Raw genomic sequence first — 23,855 nt, 5'->3', positions numbered from 1 at the left:
CTTATTTTTTGAGTTTTTAATAAAATGTCACACTTACCATCTGTTTTGCAAAATGATCTGTGTTATCTGTGTTTGACATGGTTGTTGTCATTTGTGATTTTCTGACAGCTACCGTTGATGATATACAGTTGAGTGCCTTTGTGGAATCCGCTTATGTTGATTTGACACTTGAGCTGACATTTCAACAGTCATATTTGATGTAATGTCTTTTTTTTAATACTGTTTGTGAACCTGTGCGTGCCACCGCTGTAGATTTAAATTGGCGCGTGCCCAACAAAATCCCATATCAATCATTGTCTGTGTGGGGTCTGCAGCTTGGGGATCCTGACATTGTGACTGTGTTATGGAACGAACTACAAAAATCTCTAATTCTGGAAACACTTATCTCACTCACTAGCTTTAAGCACCAGCTGTCAGAGCAGCTCACAGATTACTGCACCTGTACAAAACCCATCTATAATTTCACCCAAACAACTACCTCCTCCCCTACTGCATTTATTTATTTATTTATTTTGCTCCTTTGCACCCCATTATTTATATTTCTACTTTGCACATTCTTCCACTGCAAATCTACCATTCCAGTGTTTTACTTGCTATATTGTATTTACTTCGCCACCATGGCCTTTTTTTGCCTTTACCTCCCTTATCTCACCTCATTTACATGGTTTAGGTTATTGTCTTTCACAAGTCAAGGGGAGATTCTCAGCAGTCAGGGCACATAAAAGCCTTAATTCTGTTCTGTATTAGTTGTCATTTTCCATTTGGCTTTTATGTCTTTTTCAGTCTTATGAGTGTTTCTAAATGGGTGTACTGAGGTCCTGCTCTTGAATATCAATTCTTAGGGCCCTTCCCTCTCCCTCTTTCTCCGTTCTCTTTTTATGAAGGAGGTAGCCATTTCCTCTCATTAAAATCAATGAATCTGAAGAGATCAACCGGTGGTGTTTTCCTGTTTTTGAAAAGGGTGATTAATTCCATTTTTTCCACAATTACGTTAGCAGTTATAATTTAATAATCCCAGTCACTGTGTGTGTGTACTCAGGTGAATGCTCTGACCTTCAGTGTTGTTTTTAGTAACAATGGTCATTATGGCCAAACAGTTATATTTTTGTTTCATCAGACCATTTTTTTTCTGAGGTCTTGGCTGATTTCTTTTGATTTTCCCATAATTTCAAGCAAAGAGGCGCTGAGTTTGAAGGTAGGCCTTGAAATACATCCACAGGTACACCTCAAATTGACTCAAATTATGTAAATTAGCCTTTCAGAAGCTTCTAAAGCCATGACATAATTTTCTGGAATTTTCCAAGCTGTTTAAAGGCACAGTCAACTTAGTGTATGTAAACTTCTGACCCACTGGAATTGTGATACCGTGAATTATAAGTGAAATAATTTGTCTGTAAACAATTGTTGGAAAAATGACTTGTGTCATGCACAAAGTAGATGTCCTAACCGACTTGCCAAAACTATAGTTTGTTAACACGAAATTTGTGGAGTGGTTGAAAAATGAGTTTTAATGACTCCAACCTAAGTGTACGTAAACTTCCGACTTCAACTGTATGTAAGCTTCCAGTAATTTATTGGGTAAACCACCAACGTTTCGGAATCACTGTGCCTTCTTCAGGGTATTTTTTGGTGCTCCAGCTCATGCTTTTCACTAGAGTGTAAAATATATTTAATAAATTAACACTCTGAGCTTATTCTGCCACGAGCACTTTTCATACATTTCTCTGTTTTTTACTTGGTATTGTTATAATCAAAATTTCATGACACGAAGGCACATTCTGTGAAGAACACTAGAGCAGATAGGATATTGCAGCCCCTCAGTTATATTTAATAGGTACATTACATTGAGTCCTTGATGCCTTCCTTATCTGATGCAGATCCACCCGGTGATACTGTCAGTGGAAATGTGCCAATCACCTCTTGTTCAGTCTCTGGTCGCTCATTTGCATAGTGTGATATATGAAGCAAATAGAACGACGAGTTAAACTGTAACGCTGTGTGTATATCCCTGATGGCAGGTTATCAGAAAATTACATCTCTAAAGAACAAACTAGGGCTGTCCCCGACAAAAAAAATGTTGGTCGACCGAAAGTTGTCTGTTTGATTGGTCAAAATGTTTAAGCCTGTATTTTTCTATATAGACACACCCTATGTGTTTTAATAAAATCAACTATATATGCATTGAGCTTTTCTGATGCTTTAAGCTCACTGTTTGATGAAATAAAACACAAATGACTCAAGAGGGAGGCAGAGATCAAAATAATCAGGAGGACATTTTTTTAACCTGTCCCAACCATCCTCCTCCCCCTCCTACTGGCTTTCACAGATTCTGCAGTTACTCTCCTGAAGTTGCCAGTAATAGGCTACACGAGGAGTCTGCAAACTTTCTCATGTGGAATTCCAATTTATCTTAACATTTCTACTGATCTGCATGCCAGGTATGATTTTCATATGCACATTTTCGTGGGTCAGTTTCATTTAATTTATAATAAGGTCTTCGTATCTCAAAATAATTGTCATATGGTTCATCAAAATTCTTTCCAAATTTAAATAAAGATTATATAAACCTAAAAAGTTACTTCTATTGACATGGCCAACTATGTAAAAATAGCCTATAAAGCCAACAAATAAAAACATTGCAGCCTGCAGTCGGAAAATATCCTGATAAAAATAAATATCCTATAATTCACATTGGCTACGCATGGCCTGTCTGCAACGAACTTGGAACATTGTATCGACTATTAGCGAGGGAGTTTTTCCTAGCCACCGTGCTTCTACACCTGCATTGCTTACTGTTTGGGGTTTTAGGCTGGGTTTCTGTACAGCACTTTGAGATATCAGCTGATGTAAGAAGGGCTTTCTAAATCAATTTGATTTGATTTGAATACATTTGATTTGATATTAACGGGTGCGGCCTGAAGCTACTTGAAACACTTTATAAAATATTCTGGGCCCCTTTCCTGTGCCAGTGAGTTCGGAACAGACATAGCTGTAGGCTATTTGCGCAAGGGATAAGAAGTAATCAGGTAGGCCTATTTTATGATGTTACCACTCGATCAGAGCATGACATTTTTACTGTTCATGCTGAGTGGCTATCGAAAGGGAGAGAGCTGGAAAGATTTTTTAAATACTTTCAGGATTTATTGTCATTCTCAATATATGTAAAAATAGACTTAATTCGCTTGCTGTTTGAGGTGAAGAAAACATTACTTTGAGAAACTCTTTAGTGGTGGTGCATTAAGCCAATCAGAAATACTCTCAGGTCCCCAAATCGGCACATTTATATGCCTACATTTGCGAGCAGGCCAGGTAGCCTATTGGCCTACTTTATGCGTAATCAGGTGTGCATCCTTACTCAATATGACTAAATTGACAAATAAAATAAAATAAACCAAAACTTGTTTCTCACGAGTGTAGCATAGGTTGTGAACTCCGCAAACAACGTGTCCACTCCGACAATGAGAATGGTAAAAGTCTGGAATAAAAATATATTGAATGCATTAACAGACATTACCGTAACCAAACAAACATTGTAAATTAGAAATGATAGGAATTCATGGAGGATGTACTACTGGTGCTATATGTAATGGGGAGTTGACAATTCACGCAATGAAGTTATGAAACAATGAATGCGCAGAAATTGGCGGGAGAGAGTGTATTCTGGAGAGAGACGTGCATTGTGCAGCCAGACTCCTCTTCTTCTTGGACGGTGTTATATATATATTTGCTACTGATCGACCAAACAATTGACCAGTAGAATAATTGGGGTAAGCCCTAGAACAAACACAAAGTGATTTGCCAAATATACTGAGAATAACCCTTCCATGTAGACATCAAAGTATTTTGACCAAAAGTTTGTAACCAAATTGCGGTTGTGAATGATACAGGAATGGGTGCATTGTTGTTAAGTTGAGGCAGAAGACTTTGTACTACTATCTTGTCAGTTGTGTTAGTGTATAAACCCTCCCAGGCTCCAAGGGGTCCCCTGGGGAAAGCCCCTAGCAGCACAGACTGCATCTGAGCAGCGAGTTGGAGATAAACCTACACTGTGGCACAACTATTGTGCGGCAATTATTTTTCAAGAACACAGGGGCTGTCCGCCATGGTTACTAATACGTTTGAACTAACATTGATTTCTTCTGGCTTGCGAGTGACCGAAAATGTAGCAAGGAAAACATATTTGCTTCGGAAAAGCCTCACCAGGAAAAAAAACACATTGTATGTGTAGACTTGCAATTGGATTGTCATATTTGTCACCTTGTTTGGTTGTGGACAAAACCCAAAACCTATGCAGTATAAAGGCCTACACTATCGCTCTACTGAATCAAGAGGAATGCCTTTTGTCTCTGTTTTGTCTTTCTTTCTTGTAAGCTCTCTTGGAGAATGACTGTTTAGCCCCTTTCCACAGTTAATGACTTGCCTTGCTCGAAGGGATATGCATTTATTACACAATCTTGTCATAATAACTTTACCATAAGCTATAAAAATAGAGTCGCACACTCTATATATAAACTCCCAGTAATTTATTGGGAAAATCACCAATGTTTCAGCATCACTGTGCCTTCTTCATACTTACTTTACCACACATTTTATTTGGGTGTAGCCATATTTATTAGCACATTCTTTATCAACTTTACACACTCAATTTGAAATACAGACTCTGAATAGAACTGTATTTGCCAGTGATAAACCACCAAATTACAATATAATTAAATTACCTCTGTCCTGCTATCTCCTCTCCTGTTGTTATCAGTGACTGTTATTATAATTATCCCTTTCCAGTAACATGGAGGAGTGTTCTGTTTTTAAGTGCATTTGACAGCATCTAGTTCGGCCATAAGTTGTGGTACTGAAACATTGAAGGAGATGCACTGCACATTTCTCAACCTTCTGTTGTTACAATAATTCCTTTATTCCAATATATGTGTAACGTAGAGAGAGGAATAGGGAGTCAGGAAGCAAGTGCAGTTAGGGAGTTTAATGACAAAGAACATGGAACGATACAAAACAAGAGAAGTGTCTAACATGGAAAAATTAACAATATTGCCTGGTGGATGATAACAAATGAGTGCTAGATAAAGGGGAATTAATCAGGGTAGTGATGGAGGCCAGGTGTGCCTCATGATGGGTCGCAGATGTGCATAATGAGGGTTGCCAGGTTTGCATAATGATGGGTTGCCAGGACCGGTGGTTAGTAGACCGGCGACGTTGAGCGCTGGAGAGGGGGAGTGGGAGTAGTCATGACAGTGGGCCTCAACAATATTGAATCCTGAAAGGATGCGATGACACTGATGTTCTATATGTTATGGATTTGCAATCCACTTGTTAGTACGTTAGTGGGGCTCCCGAGTGGCGCAGGGGTCTAAGGAACTGCATCTCAGTGCTTGAGGCGTCACTATAGACACCCTGGTTTGATTCCAGGCTGTATCACAACCGGCCGTGATTGGGAGTCCCTTAGGGCAGTGCACAATTGGCCCAGCATCGGCCGGGTTTGGCCAGGATAGGCCGTCATTGTAAATAAGACTTTGTTCTAAACTGACTTGCCTAGTTAAATGTTTTATCATCCACCAGCTTGTTGCTCGGCACTGCAGCGCAGACAGAAGCCCTTGTGCTTAGTGCCGGATGAGGATTATTTGAATCTTTGAGACCTCACTCATACAAATTTAAATTCACGGTTTGATGGCTGGCACTGGCCTAGCTAGCATATTTCAGAATGTGTCATCAAATATGCATATTTCAGCAATAAGAGATTTGTTCAGCTGATATTCCTATCATGGGAAAAGCATATATGATCATTGCAATCATTTTAATTAAAAACCACTCGGTCATACACGGTTCAATTCATCCATTGCAGACACTCAAAACAACTGTTAGTGTTTTTTTCTAAATCCTACCACAATCTGTTCTGACCAGCACCTATTTCTAGACAAAAACCATTGTCAGTTCATTACTCATGGTTGCTTGCAAAATTAGTTGGTGCTCAATGAATTCTAACCTGCTTTTTATTCAGTAACGTTTTTTTGAACCATGTTCACATAAAAGGACAGAATGGTTTTGGGTACTGTAAACACTTACTCAAACTATAAGATAAGCCCAGATTCCCCTCACAGATACATGTATATGCTTTCATTTTGTATGTGTGTGAAGACAGTCATTTGTAAACAAACATTGGCGGATTTGATTGAAATAAAGCTGCTGTCTGCTAGTTTGGAATAATTCTTACATGGAACATTTCTTTAGGTCTTGGGTGTACATTGGTAAAGTGAGCCATATTATTGTGGTCTATATCAGATATCACAATACCTTCATACCAAACACATTGCCTTTGTCCCACTTTTGCAATCGATGCACCTGGAAATGCAGTTACAGCTCACTCCATCCCTTCAGGTTTGATGTTTCACCATAAATAGTGGAACATAAAATCCCTGTGATGTCTGCTAAGGTGTGACAGTGAATAAGAAAGAAAAGTAACAAGTAATTAAAGAGCAGCAGTAAAATAACAATAGCGAGACTATATACAGGGGGGTACCGGTACAGAGTCAATGTGAGGGGGCACCGGTTAGTCGAGGTAATTGAGGTAATATGTACATGTAGGTAGAGTTATTAAAGTGACTATGCATAGATGATAACAACAGAGAGTAGCAACGGTGTAAAAGAGGGGAGGGGGGGGGCAAGTAGATTCACAAGTAGTTCTGAGAGAATGTTTCTGTAAACACTGATCTAAGATTCCACCGTAGCCCTAAACCATACTATTTATACAAGTCTTCTACCAACCAGCCCTTTGAGGGGTTTGCACAGAGGGAATGTGAACATCCTCTTTCCCAAATGTTCACTGAGTTGGAAAAGAGGTGAATCGAGAGAGGGTCCAACTCTGTCTGATAAGAGTATCATTCTAGTACAGCAACCTCATGGTCATGAGCAAAGACTTTACACATCGACTGAAATGCTATCATAGTCTAAATTGAACAGCAATATACTGAACTTGTGCCAGTTTAGTGACATACATAACAATGTTTGTTCCAAAATAAGTAAAAAGTTTGCTTTTGTTCTGTATGGTTTTGTCAAAAGAAGAAAGGAAGTTTGCGCTTGGCTTGTCTAAAAGTAAATGAGAGCATTGGTCTGGAACTCCTTTATAAATGCAGGCACATTTTTCGATTCCCATTGTCTGTTTGTTATTTGTATTCAAAATGGCGAGCCCTTCTTGACTCGAGGAGCTGTTAAATGCATACTGATCAGCAAATTGATATCTCTGAACAGTTGACAGCAGTTTGGATTGGGACCACTTTCTCTAATGAGTTAACAAAATAGTTTTCTCCAGCATCTCTCACAGTGCTCACAGATAATCCAGTGTTTTTTGATCAGTGTTTTTATATTTTGTCTTGAATTGTATCAGATACGACCTCAGTTAAACTTGAGGTCATAAATGTAAGGGGGGGATCGTTCGACAACAGTGATCCGTATTACAACTACAATTGAGAGGAGTATCACTGTGTAATAGATCTGGTGTAGCATACTGTGGGTTTGTGTTCAATAATCAATCACTGTCAGAGATGATCAAATGTCTGATGTTTTTGACTCACTTCACAGCTGTTAAAAGAATGAGAATGTATATCAAGATCGGGTTGGAACTGAAATTATTTTCCAATCAAAATCAACTTCTGAACCAGTTCAAACCACCCAAAAAGTATCTGTTTATATTATTCTTTCCGTTTCGGGTTCCTTTTTAAACCCCTGAAATGTATATTTTTTACATTTAGCTTTTTTACATTTAGCTTATTAACCAGTTCCAAATGCTTTTAAAAATAACAGTTCTGTTCCGGAACAGTATAGATCACATTCATTCCCGTTTTGTTTTTTTTACCTTTATTTAACTATTCAAGTCAGTTAAAAGAACAAACTCTTATTTTCAATGACAGCCTAGGATCAGTGGGTTAACTTCCTTGTTCAGGTGCAGAATGACAGATCTTTACCTTGTCAGCTCAGGGATTTGATATTGCAACCTTTCAGTTACTAGTCTAACACTCTAACCACTAGGCTACCTGCTGCCCCTGGTAGCCTGCCGCCCCAGGTAGCCTTTTGATTCTGTTCCTCGTAAAATGTAGTTTTTTTCAGGTTTTTAGTTCTGTTCCCTGAACCGGTTCCAACCCCTGTTCAAGATGATTCCTTATAGCAACAGATTTACAAAAATGACAACTATTTTGGGAGTTATCCATTTGTAATACTATGACGTATAAAGACTGGACTGAATAACTCACAGAACAAAAAATACACAGTTTTTACTTTTTTTCAACCTGATGCATATATTTGTCAGAGATGTATCCATCAACCTCTCTTAACCCTGTCTCATTCTTGCTGAAACACTTTCATATTTTCCAGATTTTAAGCACTCTAGCAATTAATGATGTGTAATTACCTTGAGAGTGGGAGGTGAAAAATGTTTCATCCATGCCACTTCTGTTGGCATGCTTGACAGCAATTTAGTTGTACAAGGCTGACCTCATGTCACTCCACTAAAACCCTCTGGACCTATTCATGACCCCTTAGTCAAAGCAGTCAGGAGTAAATGACTTTATGCTGCGTTTTTTTCCAAAGAAACGTGGACGGAGCTGTACTCTAAATGCAAATTGGACTACTAGGCTCTTTTTATGTGGCAGCACTGACCGTTTATGAGGGGAAAAAGTCATATTCTGCTGAAACTGTAGTTTATATGGTGAATATATTCATGTATCTCTTCAATCAAATGTGGCACCAAGACGTTCGTACTTGCTCTTAAGCTCAACAGCGCCCAATGGATCTTTGTTAAAGAAATATGATGGAAAGTATTTGCACATGTCTGTAGACTGAGCTCTTTCATTAAGAGTAACTGCCTGAAGACAATGTCATTTGACTGCTTCTGGTCAATTATTCAGTCAAATTTTTGATTCTGAACATGAATAGGTTTCAGGTTAGGTTGACTTTTTAAATGCAGAATTCATTCAAATAATTGTTTACTAAGTTTATTTATTTATTTTGGCGTTGTCATGTTTTGGCAAAATGACAAATACAGTCCTTTCACATGCAGGATACATAGGTATATAAAAGAGAACGTATGGGCCTAATACATTTTGATTAACAGTGCATGTGGCCCCTCAAGGAAGGTAATGGGTCTGTCTCTAAGCTGACAAAGTATCCCTCACTCTGTAAAGAAAGGCTATTTGGAATATGAACTGTGAAATTAATGCTCTGTCTGCTGTTTCTATGAGGGATAATAGAAAGTGTATGGAATTATTTCATATCTGACTAGATTCAAATCAGTTTGATACGCCAACGCTTTTCATCTGGAGTGTCATAGGAAAAACATCAAAGGGACTGAAATATAGACATGTCTTGTTAGCTGTATTTTAACTGTCATACACCCACTGGGATCATTTTCCTCTTCAAATAGGATGTCAACGTGGTTTTGAGATCCTTATTGCTATTTACAATGATAATAAAGTTGATTTTTAATTGCCCTCCAGACTACAAGGTGATTTGACAGATCATTGATGTCCTCTGAGGGACTACAGCTTTTATAGACCTTCAAAGGCGATATCTGAAACAAATTATTCCACAAAGGGAGAGCTGTTGTCAAGGACGTTTCTGTGTCACCTTCCACTACCTTTGTGGAATGTGAAATCGGGAGAAGTGAGAGTGTGTCAAAAGTAATTAGACAGTTTATGGACAGGCTTAGAGCTACTGTGCATCTCTCATCTTGTTCTCCTGTTTAAAATAAATGAAAAATATGATGTTGAACAATTTGGTTCAAATCACAGTAATAATGTATGACTGTGTGAACTTCACCATCTAATGCCACTTCCTGTTCTTTCTATTTTCTTTCAGGTAAGTCAGTGCTGCTAACAACCTTTAAGGAGAAGACAGTGAGGAATGGCTTGGCTGTCGTCAGGGGCTGAGGCCTCTGTAAAGCTCTCAATGGCTTCCTATCCATCAAAAGGTGAACGTTGGGAGTGAGTGCGTTACCATCGACAGTAACACCCTTGCTGAGACATGCTTCCTGATTGAAATCCCAGGCTCCTCTCTGTAAAGAGCCACTATTTCCTGTGTGTTGTGTCGCTGACTACAGTTGTACTTGTGTATCTGCCATCGACAGGGTTGGAGAGCAGATGTAATCACAGCATTATTCCCCCTCCATGATGTCACACATCAACACAAAACACATCAACTTGATTAGCATTATTCACTCCTCAATGGACTTCTTCTCCTATATCTGTGTACGCCTACAGAGGCATGATGACCTAGTTGTTCATTGGTTGTATGGAGGTGTGCTTTTTTATTACCCTCTAGTAGAATTAAGTTAACTGCACTTCTGTTTTCATGATGGCCCTATAAGTCACAGGCTATGTTGCGAGCTATAGTAGTTAGGTTCATGTATAATACAGAGGCCCTAGGGCTGAAACACAGAAGCCCCAATTGGGCACTGTGCTTGTGTATGTATGAAGGCCCTATGGCAATATACCAGGTTGGATCTATGCTGATTGTGCTGGTGTTTGATGGGCTTATAGCACAGTCAGTGTGCTTTGAGACTCCTGTGTGTGATGAGTGTGATGAGTGTGTGTGTGTGTGTGTGTGTGTGTGTGTGTGTGTGTGTGTGTGTGTGTGTGTGTGTGTGTGTGTGTGTGTGTGTGTGTGTGTGTGTGTGTGTGTGTGTGTGTGTGTGTGTGTGTGTGTGTGTGTGTGTGTGTGTGTGTGTGTGTGTGTGTGTGTGTGCGCGCGCGCAAGCTTGTGTGTGTACGTTACAGCCCTAGAGTAGGATCACTGGCCCGATAGCTCACCCTGTGAACACTGAGCTATAGTTGCTGTGGGGTTGTTCTCTCCCTGTGATGCATTGTGGGTGTAGCAGGGAAGCGTTCCGGCTGGCTAACGTAGATAAACAGTTAGAGACGGACTACCGCTAGTCTTATCTGTACCCTTGAGGATCGTGTTCATCTTGTGTTTTAAATGCTTCTGCAATTTTACTTCTTTCTTTTGAACGTATTGAAGTATGTTCCCCCTCCATCTCCTCTCCTATTAAGCAAATGCAGAATACAGACTTCACATTTCAATGAATCACTCTCAATAGTACTCAGAGGGTTAACCAACGGGAAATGAGGGCCTGTAGATTTGTCTGTATAAATATAACATGGCGAACACACCATGCATTGGTTATCATTGGTCATGTAATGGGTTGAATATTGCAATGCTCCTCAAAAAGCTGATTTCCTTAGATTTTTGGCACAAAACAATTCTGCCAAATATAATAGCTGAAAGAATTGCTAATGCCTGGGAAGGCAGTTCTGCTATCACTAACCCTCTGGCTAAGATGGGCAGGTCATGAGCTGAGCAAACTGTTCTTGTTGTTTCCTCTGAGAAGTGTAAGACCTATTACATCCTCCTTGCAAGAACCATCAATTCTAAATGTGGGTTTAGTTGCTGAAATCCCATCTGATAAAAAATAGTCCAGTCATACCAGAATTTCAGCAAGACTCCCCCAAGCTAAATCAAACAGATCAGAGTCTAAAATGTAGATGGAACTGTTTGATTTAACTGGAGGTAGGTAGTGTAAGGTCCATGTGTACATTTGGAAAGATGTGATGGGTCTGCAAGTGATGATTGAAACTAGTCATTCTGTATCCAGTGGAAATAATTCCTCTCAATGGAAGCTCAGAGCAGCCCCTTGCTCAGCGCCACACAATTGATTAAGTTCAGCTGTGAGTGTCTCGGAGTTCTGTGCATCACCAAGCATTGAAAATGACTACTCCAGCGACTGAGATCATTCCTGTCAGGGAATGATAAAGATATGCTACACAACTCTAATGAGAAAAAGCTGAACTGTTTTCCTTTTCAATAGTCTATCCATGAGTTTCATAGCATTCTAACACATAATAATGTTTAGTCAATATGTACACTGAAATGATGTGTCTTGAAGAATGATGATTACCTTGTGAAATAACGTACATTCTAATGACATCTGTTGAATGGAATTGAATTGATCGAAGATGCAACATGTCCAGATACGTTCCAGTGGATCTGTCTCAGACCAAAATGAAAGCAGGCTTATAGCCTAGATAGCTAGATCACCTTTGATAGCAGTTAGCCCTCTGGGAAGTGGTGGCTAACTGGCAGGTCTTGCTGATTCCTGGGGGCTGTGTTCTGTATTCTGACTGTGACCAGCTATAGGAGGACCTCCTGTGTTGAAGGCCAGACTCTTTCCACCACATCGCTGCAGGGACAGAGGGTTTGTTGACCACCAGCTTCTTTCAGCTGCACTTCCCAGATGTTCTGTCTGAAACATTTACAGCTAAAAACCCAACTCAAGTGCACCTTGGGGTTTCAGTTGAACTTTAGCATGCATGTTATATCATGGAAGTGCAGACACGTCAGGCTCGTTAGTATGATATGATCTCATGATATGAGATGGTTAAATATTCATTCCTTTCACGTGTAGCAATGGCTGACTTACAGTAAGTGGTAGCCTAGGATTGTGAGAATCAAACCCTATAATCAAACCCTATAAAGGACGGATGTTGGCCTTTTGAAGCATTGCTGTCTGCTGATATGATATAATTCATGCTCATACAGCTACAGTTATCATTCATGATTCTGGTCAGGATATATGATCTTATATGAGGCACGGTCTAGGACTCTCTGAGGACTTGTTTATCAGACAGGTCTGAGGGGATCTCATGGCACTCTGGCTTATCATGACACCGATGGAGAAAGCGAGGGAGAGTTCTCACAAAGCCAGAACTGCCGGGCCTGTCATGCCAAATAATGTCCCCCTCTACATCCCAATGGGATTCGATAAACTATTAGCGTCCGTTTCTATATCAACGGTGTGATGACTTAATGATTAGAATTTTGGAGATCATTACAGACTAAATGACGTTCTTTTCATCATCGCTATGCCAACAAGGCTGATTTCCGCGAAATTTTCGCTGTTTAAACAAGTTTTGTTTAGCTAATAAAATGAAAACATTAATTTGAACTACTTTTGGGTACCTTGTTAACATTAAAACATGAAATCCATGTCTTAAACGCTGCTACGTTTCGGAAATGGCAAAGAAAATGTGTGTAATCTGCTTGACACATTAAAGTTACTTAATTTACAGACCAGGAAGTCAGCTAATTTCCACTCCATTCATATGCAAATCCGTTTGATTCATACACTGGCTTGTCTGGCTGTCATGTTTTTATTTCAACCTGCCCTTCCCTTATCTACACTGAAATAATATAATTTCAGTAGTCCTCTATTATGATTTTTTTTTAAATGTATCTCGCAGAGCTCATATGTATCTATTGTAAGTCCTAAGATACAACAATGAATAATGTAGAACAAATACATACCATCAAAGGATACCTTACAACCTACAATAATGAACACCTTGTGAAACAGCTGTGAAAACCAACCTGGCAATATTTAAGATTTTAATACATAAACTTTGATCGTTTTTGGTACACTTGTGTCATTAATTTATTTTCACAGATTTGTTGTACACTCACATGGATATCATAGGCTAAAATACTGAATTCTAGTGTGTGGAATTCTGCCTGTCACTTGTTCTCAACAGGCAGCCAATCTCAGAAGGGGAACTTGAAGAAGGAGACTGCTGCTCTCTTTGTTCTGAGTGTTTGCAGTAGTTCATCTGTGTATCTCACATATTATGTGCTCAGTATGATAGAGCAAGACACTTTCTTGGCAGATAATGACAACATGACAATAACAATAGCTGATGTAATGAGAAGTTGGAGGATGGTTGGTAATGGAGGACATCAGGTGGATCCACGTCTGGGTGTTGGGCAGAACCCCTAGGTCCTGGAGAACAGGAGCAGAGTTAAAAGGAAAGGAGACAGAGACGTAAACAAGCAAACACACAGGTTACACTTCACAGTGAGAAAATCTGATGGATTAGTGCAGTGTTATAAAATAAATTAACAGCGGGCAATCATTTTTACCTGGTCAAAAACTGCCACATCCTTCTCAGTCCGTGCCTGAAGGTAGTACACAAAGGCGTTCTGATCTGGTTCGACAACTTCCACCACATCAGGTGGGGTTTTAGTGATCTGAAAGTACGTTATACAAAAATAGCAATAGACAAACAACACTAAGTCAATCGCACATTTGAAAGACTACAGTATATGCAATAATTGTATATGCAACTGCATTGTTTACCTCAGTCAACAGCTGCGGCTCCCGTCCGTACTCGGCCTGGATGCTGCTGTTGTGTGCAAAGAGAATTACCTTCAGGTTGTTCTCCCACCCTACCTGGTATCAAGGGATTTGTCCATGGCAGTCTTGAGGGTCTGGTTGGTCCATTCACCAAACCTGGAGGAGGGGGAAGGAAAGCGATATCTATTGACACTGTAAGATATTGAAATATGTCTGATTATGTCCCATGGAAAAACAAATTGTAAAAAAATAAAATAAAACAAACCATCGGTGACAGAATATAACCTATAACATCTGTACCTTGTTCCAATGTTCATGACCTCGGTCACTCAAGATGACCTCAGGAGAACCGCGGTTGTTGAAGATACTCCACCATCGCCTTGGAGGTGGCTTCGCTAGTCTCGTCCTTGATGGGTATCATACAAAAACGAAACTCGATTTTTGGTTCCAAGCACCCTTTTTAATGGGTTACAGAAGGGAATTCAGAGTTAAGCGCGTACTCTTCCTTTACTGACCATAATGGGTATTGCCTCCACCCTCTTGGTAAAGTGATTGGTCGCCGTCAGACACCAGCTGTTGACATTCCTGGATTTCGTGAAGGGTCCGATGAGGTCCACCACTAACATTTAAAGTGTTAGAGAGAAGATGACTTTATTCTTACCCGTATCTGTGTCACGTTCCTGACCTGTTTTCTGTTGTTTTGTATGTGTTTGATGGTCAGGGCGTGAGTTTTGGGTGGGCAGTCTATGTTTTCTGTTTCTATGTTGGTTTTGGGTTGCCTGGTATGGCTCTCAATTAGAGGCAGGTGTTTGACGTTTCCTCTGATTGAGAGTCATATTAAGGTAGGTTGTTCTCACTGTTTGTTTGTGGGTGATTGTCTCCTGTGTCAGTGTCTGTATGTTACACCACATGGGACTGTTCCGGTTTTTGTTTGTTTGTTTGTTCGTTTTATGTAGTCTGTTTCCTGGTTCATGTGTTCTTCACGTTGTATGTAAGTTCGGGTCCAGGTCTGTCTACATTCGTTTATTTGTTTTGTAATTATTCAAGTGTTCGTCGTGTTCTTCAGTTTTGTTTATTAAATCATTATGTATTCACAACCCGCTGCAGTTTGGTCGAATCACTACTCCTCCTCTTCGTATGAAGAGGAGGAGGAAGCCCGTTACAATCTGTGCCATACAGTCTGCAGATTTTCATATTTGTAAGGATACTGAGACACACATTCTATAATATTGAACTCTGCTGTGGTCAAATAAAGAAACCATTACAAAACAACTTATCAGGGCAAGATTTGACTTGGGACACTTACCGATCATGTGCCGTGGTGAAACAACTTTGATGGGCTTCAACTCCGGTGCCACAGTCTTTGCCCTCTCAAACGTCTGGCAGGCTAGACAGGGTACTGACCAATTTGTCAAAAAGTGACACATTGAACATTGTGTGCTCTCTGATATGACATTAATTGAAATCATAATAATTTCAGACATAATAGAATGTGATTGATAAACAAAAGGTTATTTCACTTGCCCAACTGTCCACATTCTTGAGAAGCCCACGCCAGAAGAAGCGTAGGTTGATTTTGGCATTCATGCACTTCACTCCGAAATGTCCAGCATGCATCTCTGTCAGCACGGGCTCCTTCTCCTCCTTAGTAAAAATCACCGTCCTGTGTGGCTGGCCATCCTTCCCCCTTAGGTAGATATGATTGCCTAACAAGTTGGAAGAGAAGAGGTGATAAAATACTCAAGTCTTAATATATTTGCACTGCTGTCTTTCTCTCTCTCTTTCTGTTTTCCACTCTCTTCCCACCTCTCGCTCCCTCTCTCACTTTCATCCTTTCTCACTTTCTTCCCCCCCTTCTGTGTCTATTTAGCATAGACACCTAGTTTAAACATATCCATTTGATTGATCAGGTTTAACTTATAGCTAGACACCTCAATATGACAGACATATAACTATATCAGTGGAGGCTGCTGAGGGGAGGACGGCTCATAAAAATGGCTGGAATGGAGTCAATTGAATGGTATCAACCACATGGAAAGCACATGTTTGATACCATTCCATTTATTCCATGCCAAACATTATTATGAGCCATCCTCGCCTCAACAGCCTACACTGAACTATATGTATAGCAAGCAACTATTATAGCTAACGTTAGATGGAAAATGGTTGTTCATAGCTAAATCCGTCCAGTTATCTAACTGAAGTTAACTGCTTAACGTTACCCTGAATTGTGAATTTCTCTGATTATTGCGCCTCTTGTCGAGATCAGTGGGCTCTTCATAGTACTTCGCCAGGTTGGAAAGATAAAAGAAAATCTCATTTTGGGATGCCATTCAAGTGCAAGCTACATACAAACAGAAAGCTGCAACAACAGTTACGGTAGCTTGCTTGTTAGCTAGCTAACATTAGATAAATACAACTATCTGGCTAGGCAGGGTGAGGTATATAAGTACAGTAGCTAGCAATGTCAGTCTATAAAAACAGCTTAAATGATTTATTCCTATTTAACAATATGTACAAATACATGGTAAAGAAGGTGTTCTCTTTCCAGTCTTTTCAGTCCTCTGAAGCAGCAGGGAGTCACCGTCAAATACACCATTTTGCGTGGACTGAGCAAGCGTTTATGCCATGAAATAGAACTAGAACTGCCCGCATCCTCCTACGAGGTCAAATAGAGCCAAGCAACCAGCATAGCAACGGATGCTTTGGTTCATTACGTAATCCGCTCATCGAATCCTATTGTGATGTAGAGAGGGACACTATTTGGCATGACAGGCCCAGAGAGCAGAGAGAAGAAGCAGTTCCGGGTCAGTCTGGCTCCAATAATGGACACAACTTATCAGTTTTTCCTCAATAGCCATTACATCAGTTTAGACAACCATCTGAAAGTACACTTCCATTGTTGTCTTCAGATGTAAAGAAGAACCTCTACATGGGCTTTGTCATAACATATTCCATAATATTAGCCGGACAGATTCAGTGAAGGGAACACTAAACTCCTTTGGTAAGTGACTTCAATGGGCAGAGGAATTCTTGAGATGACAGACAGGAAATGACAGTCCCATTTTTTCACTCTAAGAAAACCTATTATATTTTAATTGCAATTGACATGAGGATCAGATCAAAAAGCCTTGGAGCTGGGATGATACAAACATTATTTTTTTCTCCATTGATGAGAATAGATGTCCAAGACCCTATATATTGGCAAGAGATAAGAATCCATTATCATTGCTCAGTATTGCTCTCCACGTGTGTGTGTGTGTGTGTGTGTGTGTGTGTGTGTGTGTGTGTGTGTGTGTGTGTGTGTGTGTGTGCGTTCACGCGTGTGTGTGCATGTGTGCATGTGTGGGTGCAGGGACGTTAATCCTGCTATCAAAGGTAAATAATCTGCAGTGTTTGGGTAGAAATTAGAGCAGTGTTGAATCAGATGATCAGTTATAAAGTGTGAAAGTACACATTATCTCTTTGCCCAAAGACAGTCAAGGCTTAATCTCAGATCTGTGAAACAGGTTTTAAAATTAGGCTATGCTTGTTATGTCTGCCACATCCGTCTTTGCATGCTGAGCTTTCCATGGGAAAAGTGGGTCAAAAATCTGTCAATCAAGAGCGTTTCTGAAGAAGAGACGCTCACAGCTTTTTTAAATCTATGGAGATCTAAGGGGCATGAAACAGATATGTCGTCTGACACCTCCAAATCTAAGGTACACTTGAAGTTGAACAGAGAGAGATACGGGTAGAGGGTAAAGGTATAAAGAACAAAACTGATGAGATAAAAAGTCTAGTGTGTCAGGAAAAGGTCACTGTCATGCTTTGTTATCTGGCCATCACCAGAAGCAGAATATAGCTGGTTACACTAGACCAGTGGTCACCAACCTTTTCAAGCCTAAGATCACATCCCAAGTCCAAATGTAAACCAAGATCTACCACTTGCAAAAAATGGCGGCAAAACAAGGCCACAATGTAGTTCCATTTTGACATTCTTTATTTTGTTACCTGTCAGTCACAAGCAAAGTATCCTTTTAATTACTTTCCCTTTTTGAACAACACACAACACAGATCATATCCTTTGTAAACAATATAGCCTACAACAGATTTCAAACTGACAATACTCACTCACTCTGATGGCTGTGGATGAGATTCCCTCCCCCCCCACACACATTCATGTGATGGCTGTGATTGCACACTATCAGCAAGTGCTCTGTAGTCTGGCTCATAGTTTGACACAGCAAGTCTGACACTGTCTGTGAGATGTCTATTAGTTAGACAAGACCTGTTCTTTGACTTGATTCTTTTCATCTGTGAAAAGGCCCTCTCACAGAGATATGTTGATCCTATGTAGGCCTTCACCTTAAGTGCGCAGGATAAAAGGAGGGCAAACTTTTCAGTTTTTACAAGACCCCAAATGACTCTTGGTCTTGCTTTCAACCCGATGTCATTTTGCAATTCAATTATCTCCATGTCAACTTCGTTTGGTAAAGCAAATACTTGCTGGAATCTGGCAGACACTTCTTCTATCTCAATGGGGAGGAGAGGGTTTGAGATAAATGCAACATCCTCCCCTATGTAATGTTTTGCAACATTTTCTCCAGGTTTGAGAAGTGCACCAGCCTTCCATTCCTCAGCTGAGAGGCCCACACTCCCGCCTTGGCCTTAAAGGCATTGACAGCGCTGATCATGTGTACCACGTCTTTGTCTTTTCCCTGAAGCTCATAGTTGAGATCGTTCAGTTTTGCTGTTATGTCCATGAGGAAACCTAAATCTAGCAGCCATGCATCATCAGACAGTTACCTCATGTTCCTCATTTCGTGACTCCAGAAATGATTTGATCTCGGGCAGCAAGTCAACAAATCGCAACCACCTTACGCAAGCGTGAAGAATCAAGTCACCGTATGAGGCATCAAGCTCATCTAATAAAGATTTAAACAAGCGGTGCTGAAGTCCTTTTGCGCGAATCAAATTAACAAGTGTCATGGCATGAGACAAGTGAATTACTTTACTATCTAGTGCTTGCTGATGAATCACACGGTGATAGTTCAAAAACTCTAGGAAATCGTGATCCCGACGGCACAGTGCAACGAAGCCCGAATGCACCCCACGAATTGCCGGTGCCCCGTCTGTCGTGATCGCTACCAGCTTATGAATGGGAATGCTGTTATCATGCACATAAAGTTTAAACTCGTTGTAAATGTCCTCACCTCTTGTCCTCCCTTTTAATGGTAAAATATTGAGAAAAGCCTCCTTAGTAGTTGAATCATTAAAAGCCATGCGAACAAACACCATCAGCAGTACAGTGTCTGTCATATCCTGGGATTTGTCAAATTGCAGCGATAAGCACTCCCAAAGTGATAAATTCTTGAGCACTTGTGTATTCACGTCCTCCGATAACGACTCTACCTTTCTTGTCACAGTGGCTGGGCCAAGTGGCACACTTCGATAGCATTTTTAATGTCCTCTTTGTTTTTGAATTCTTTGAATAATGTCTTGGCAGCAATGTCCATTGCCTCCTTGTATAGCTCTCCATCGGTGAACGGTTTCTTATATTCAGCCAAGAGATGGCTGACATGGAAGGATGCCTCTGTTAAAAGAGACAGCTCTGCTTTCAATACAGACTCGTCAACTCTCTTTGAACAAAGCTTGCTCTTTAGCGGGTAGGTTTCTTTGAACTTGGGGAGGATTGGGTTTTTGGTGCCGCTTCACGTTACACCTTTTTGCGAGCGCTACAGCCTGGTGACAAATCAAGCAAATCCTTTTTGTCCTTAACTATGGTGAACAGAAAATAGTGTTCCCACTCTACATGAAAATGATACGATTTTTGCTTTTTCCGTTGTGCCTCTGCCATCGTTTTGTTAGCTTGCGTATCGTTAGCTTGTGAGCGTTATAACAAGTGCCTGAGCTAGTTAAGGCGGGGGTCAGGCACGTAATTTGTCAGACGTTAAACCTAGAAACTGTATTTGATTGGCCAGTTATACCCTTCCCCCGCCCCTCAACCCCCATCACTACACACAGGACTCACACATGGCGCATTTGAAATTAAATTAAAAGATTTAGCCATTTATGATTTTTTCCCCTCTGATTTTGAAAACTCCTCACGATCGACTTGAAATGCTTCCAAGATCGACTTGGTAACTCCTGCACTAGACACACTCTCTGTTCTCCCAGAGTCAACATGTAGTGTCATGTTTCACTGCTCTCATCCACTCAGAGAGGAACATTAGTGTTCGGACAGAAAACTCCCCTAAATCCACCATGATTGCCTTTCTCCAACTGGAAACATGGCTGATGCCAGCAAACCTGTTACGCTCCCTCACAGCACCAACAATATACCCTTACATTATGACCAGGTCTTAAGGCTCATGCTCAGCAGTAGAAATCTCATAGAGAAGTTCATCCATGATTATTATTAAACCTCCAAAGGAAGATTCACATGATGGAGTTTATGATATCAATATGTGGTGTTTTGCTCAAGGGTACGTGGAATATTTGCAGATCCAGAAAACTTTCTGGTATTTTGAGTTTGATGGTAGTTCCAAAGCCACTGTATCCTTCATAATAGTCACTGGTAATGGCTATGACAGTGGGCTGGTACTCAAAAGAGAAGAGCCTGTAATATAATGACTGCTGAAGCACAGGTGACATTCTTCTTGTGACCTGATTGGTACACTCCTACAATGCCCTCTAGGACCTGTAATGCAGAATAGCCTCACAGTCAATCATATATTTCAGCTAGTCAAAATGGAGCCAAGTCTAAAAAGTGGAGGTGATAGATTGTTTCCTGTAATGGATGCTTTGAAGTAATATCAGACCGGTGCAAAGATTTTGCTCAGACTATTTTGGGCTGCTGTGTGGCTCCAAGATAGAGAAGTGTGGATGAAATGCTTTCTGTGTGTGTGTGTGTGTGTGTGTGTGTGTGTGTGTGTGTGTGTGTGTGTGTGTGTGTGTGTGTGTGTGTGTGTGTGTGTGTGTGTGTGTGTGTGTGTGTGTGTGTGTGTGTGTGTGTGTGTGTGTGTGTGTGTGTGTGCGACCTGCCTCACTATAAGATGACCTGTGTGTCTTTTCTGTTTCAATAGGATGTGATTAGTGGGATGGCCGGACGAGAGGTACAATTTCACTGACAGCTGAACAGAGAAACCGTGGTTTATTAAAGGACTGTCAGTCTGTCTCTTCTATATAATACAATATACCCCCTTAAGAGTGAACAGGCTTTGAACAGTTGGCACGTTGGCTTTGACACTGACGTAGTTCCACTTGCTGTTCAGAATCTCTACGATTAATCAACATGAGTTACAGTATGCCTTTATTAATGTAAAGCGTCTCTATAGTATGAGATCAATCATCTTGAAGGTTTATTTCATTTGTAATAATGAAAACCCTTATTAAAACCATAGAGGGACTTTTCATAATAAAAACTGCATCAGACATCTTTAGAGGGCTACAGTAAGTTACCAAATGACTGTAGAGTGCACAGTCCTTTAAGTCCTAGTGGTGGGAGTAGACTACTGTAACCTCATAGCAGTCGGCCATTTTAACTGTTGAATGTATAATATAGCAGAAACTAGCTTGATTGTTGAACCAGATTAGTCATACAGGACAAACATCCGGCGCCGAAAAGAGATGGCCGCCTCGCTTCGCGTTCCTTGGAAAATATGCAGTATTTTGTTTTTTTATGTGTTATTTCTTACATCGGTACCCCAGGTAATCTTAGGTTTCATTACATACAGTCGGGAGGAACTACTGAATATACGATTAACGTCAACTCATCATCGTTCCTACCAGGAATATGACTTTCCCGAAACGGATCCAGTGTTTTGCCTTCCACCCAATACAATGGATCTGATCCCAGCCGGCGACCCTGTGCGACGCCGTAAAAGGGGCAAACGAGGCGGTCTCCTGGTCAGGCTTCGGAGACGGGCACATCGCGCTCCACTCCCTAGCATACTACTCGCCAATGTCCAGTCTCTTGACAATAAGGTTGATGAAATCCGAGCACGGGTAGCATTCCAGAGAGACATCAGGGATTGCAACGTGCTCTGCTTCACGGAAACATGGCTAACTCAAGAGACGCTAACGGAGTCGGTGCAGCCAGCTGGTTTCTTCATGCATCGCGCCGACAGAAACAAACATCTTTCTGGTAAGAAGAGGGGCGGGGGGGTATGCCTTATGATTAACGAGACGTGGTGTGATCATCATAACAACACACAGGAACTCAAGTCATTCTGTTCACCTGATCTAGAACTCCTCACAATCAAATGTCGACCGCATTATCTACCAAGGGAATTCTCCTCGATCATAATCACAGCCGTATATATTCCCCCCCAAGCAGACACATCGATGGCCCTGAACGAACTTTATCTGACTCTTTGTAAACTGGAAACCACACACCCTGAGGCTGCATTCATCGTAGCTGGGGATTTTAACAAGGCTAATCTAAAAACAAAACTTCCTAAATTCTATCAGCATATCGATTGTGCTACCAGGGCTGGAAAAACCCTAGATCATTGTTATACTAATTTCCGCGACGCATATAAGGCCCTCCCCCGCCCCCCTTTCGGAAAAGCTGACCACGACTCCATTTTGTTGATTCCTACAAACAGAAACTAAAACAACAAGCTCCCGCGCTCAGGTCTGTTCAACGCTGGTCCGACCAATCTGATTCCACGCTTCAAGACTGCTTCGATCACGCGGATTGGAATATGTTCCGCATTGCGTCCAACAACAATATTGACGAATATGCTGATTCGGTGAGCGAGTTCATTAGGAAGTGCATTGACGATGTCGTACCCACAGCAACGATTAAAACATTCCCAAACCAGAAACCGTGGATTGACGGCAGCATTCGCGTGAAACTGAAAGCGCGAACCACTGCTTTTAACCAGGGCAAGGTGACCGGAAGCATGACCGAATACAAACAGTGTAGCTATTCTCTCCGCAAGGCAATCAAACAGGCTAAGTCCCAGTACAGAGACAAAATCGAGTCGCAATTCAACAGCTCAGACACAAGAGGTATGTGGCAGGGTCTACAGTCAATCACGGATTACAAAAAGAAAACCAGCCCCGTCGCGGACCAGGATGTCTTGCTCCCAGACAGGCTAAACAACTTTTTTGCCCGCTTTGAGGACAATACAGTGCCACTGACACGGCCCCCTACCAAAACCTGCGGGCTCTCCTTCACTGCAGCCGAGGTGAGTAAAACATTTAAACGTGTTAACCCTCGCAAGGCTGCAGGCCCAGACGGCATTCCCAGCCGCGTCCTCAGAGCATGCGCAGACCAGCTGGCTGGTGTGTTTACGGACATATTCAATCAATCCTTATCCCAGTCTGCTGTTCCCACATGCTTCAAGAGGGCCACCATTGTTCCTGTTCCCAAGAAAGCTAAGGTAACTGAGCTAAACGACTACCGCCCCGTAGCACTCACTTCCGTCATCATGAAGTGCTTTGAGAGACTAGTCAAGGACCATATCACCTCCACCCTACCGGACACCCTAGACCCACTCCAATTTGCTTACCGACCCAATAGGTCCACAGACGACGCAATCGCAACCACACTGCACACTGCCCTAACCCATCTGGACAAGAGGAATACCCATGTGAGAATGCTGTTCATCGATTACAGCTCAGCATTTAACACCATAGTACCCTCCAAACTCGTCATCAAGCTCGAGACCCTGGGTCTCGA

At 41.1% G+C, this 23,855-nt stretch overlaps 1 protein-coding gene and 1 long non-coding RNA gene across 6 annotated transcripts in view; one reads left to right on the top strand and one right to left on the bottom strand.

Annotated features, from left to right (window-relative positions):
- The window catches only part of LOC139549749 (limbic system-associated membrane protein-like), a 1,088,465-nt gene that overhangs the window by 478,214 nt on the left and 586,396 nt on the right, over nucleotides 1-23,855 (top strand). The gene's annotated exons all lie outside the window — the stretch shown is intronic.
- Nucleotides 13,412-20,061, bottom strand: LOC139549027 (uncharacterized). Of its 4 annotated transcripts, none has more exons than XR_011669818.1 (8): nucleotides 19,378-20,061; nucleotides 16,405-16,467; nucleotides 15,489-15,888; nucleotides 14,698-14,801; nucleotides 14,483-14,588; nucleotides 14,186-14,338; nucleotides 13,969-14,076; nucleotides 13,412-13,828 (listed from the first exon to the last, which is right to left on the bottom strand). It is a non-coding gene; the product is annotated as an uncharacterized lncRNA (long non-coding RNA). The 4 variants fall into 4 exon arrangements; XR_011669817.1 differs by having other exon boundaries at nucleotides 14,279-14,338; XR_011669815.1 differs by having other exon boundaries at nucleotides 13,969-14,338.

Source organism: Salvelinus alpinus, chromosome 22, assembly GCF_045679555.1.
Source record: "Salvelinus alpinus chromosome 22, SLU_Salpinus.1, whole genome shotgun sequence".
Lineage (NCBI taxonomy): Eukaryota > Metazoa > Chordata > Actinopteri > Salmoniformes > Salmonidae > Salvelinus > Salvelinus alpinus.
Note: the sequence above shows the minus strand (reverse complement) of the source record. Positions and strands in the feature narration are given on the sequence as shown.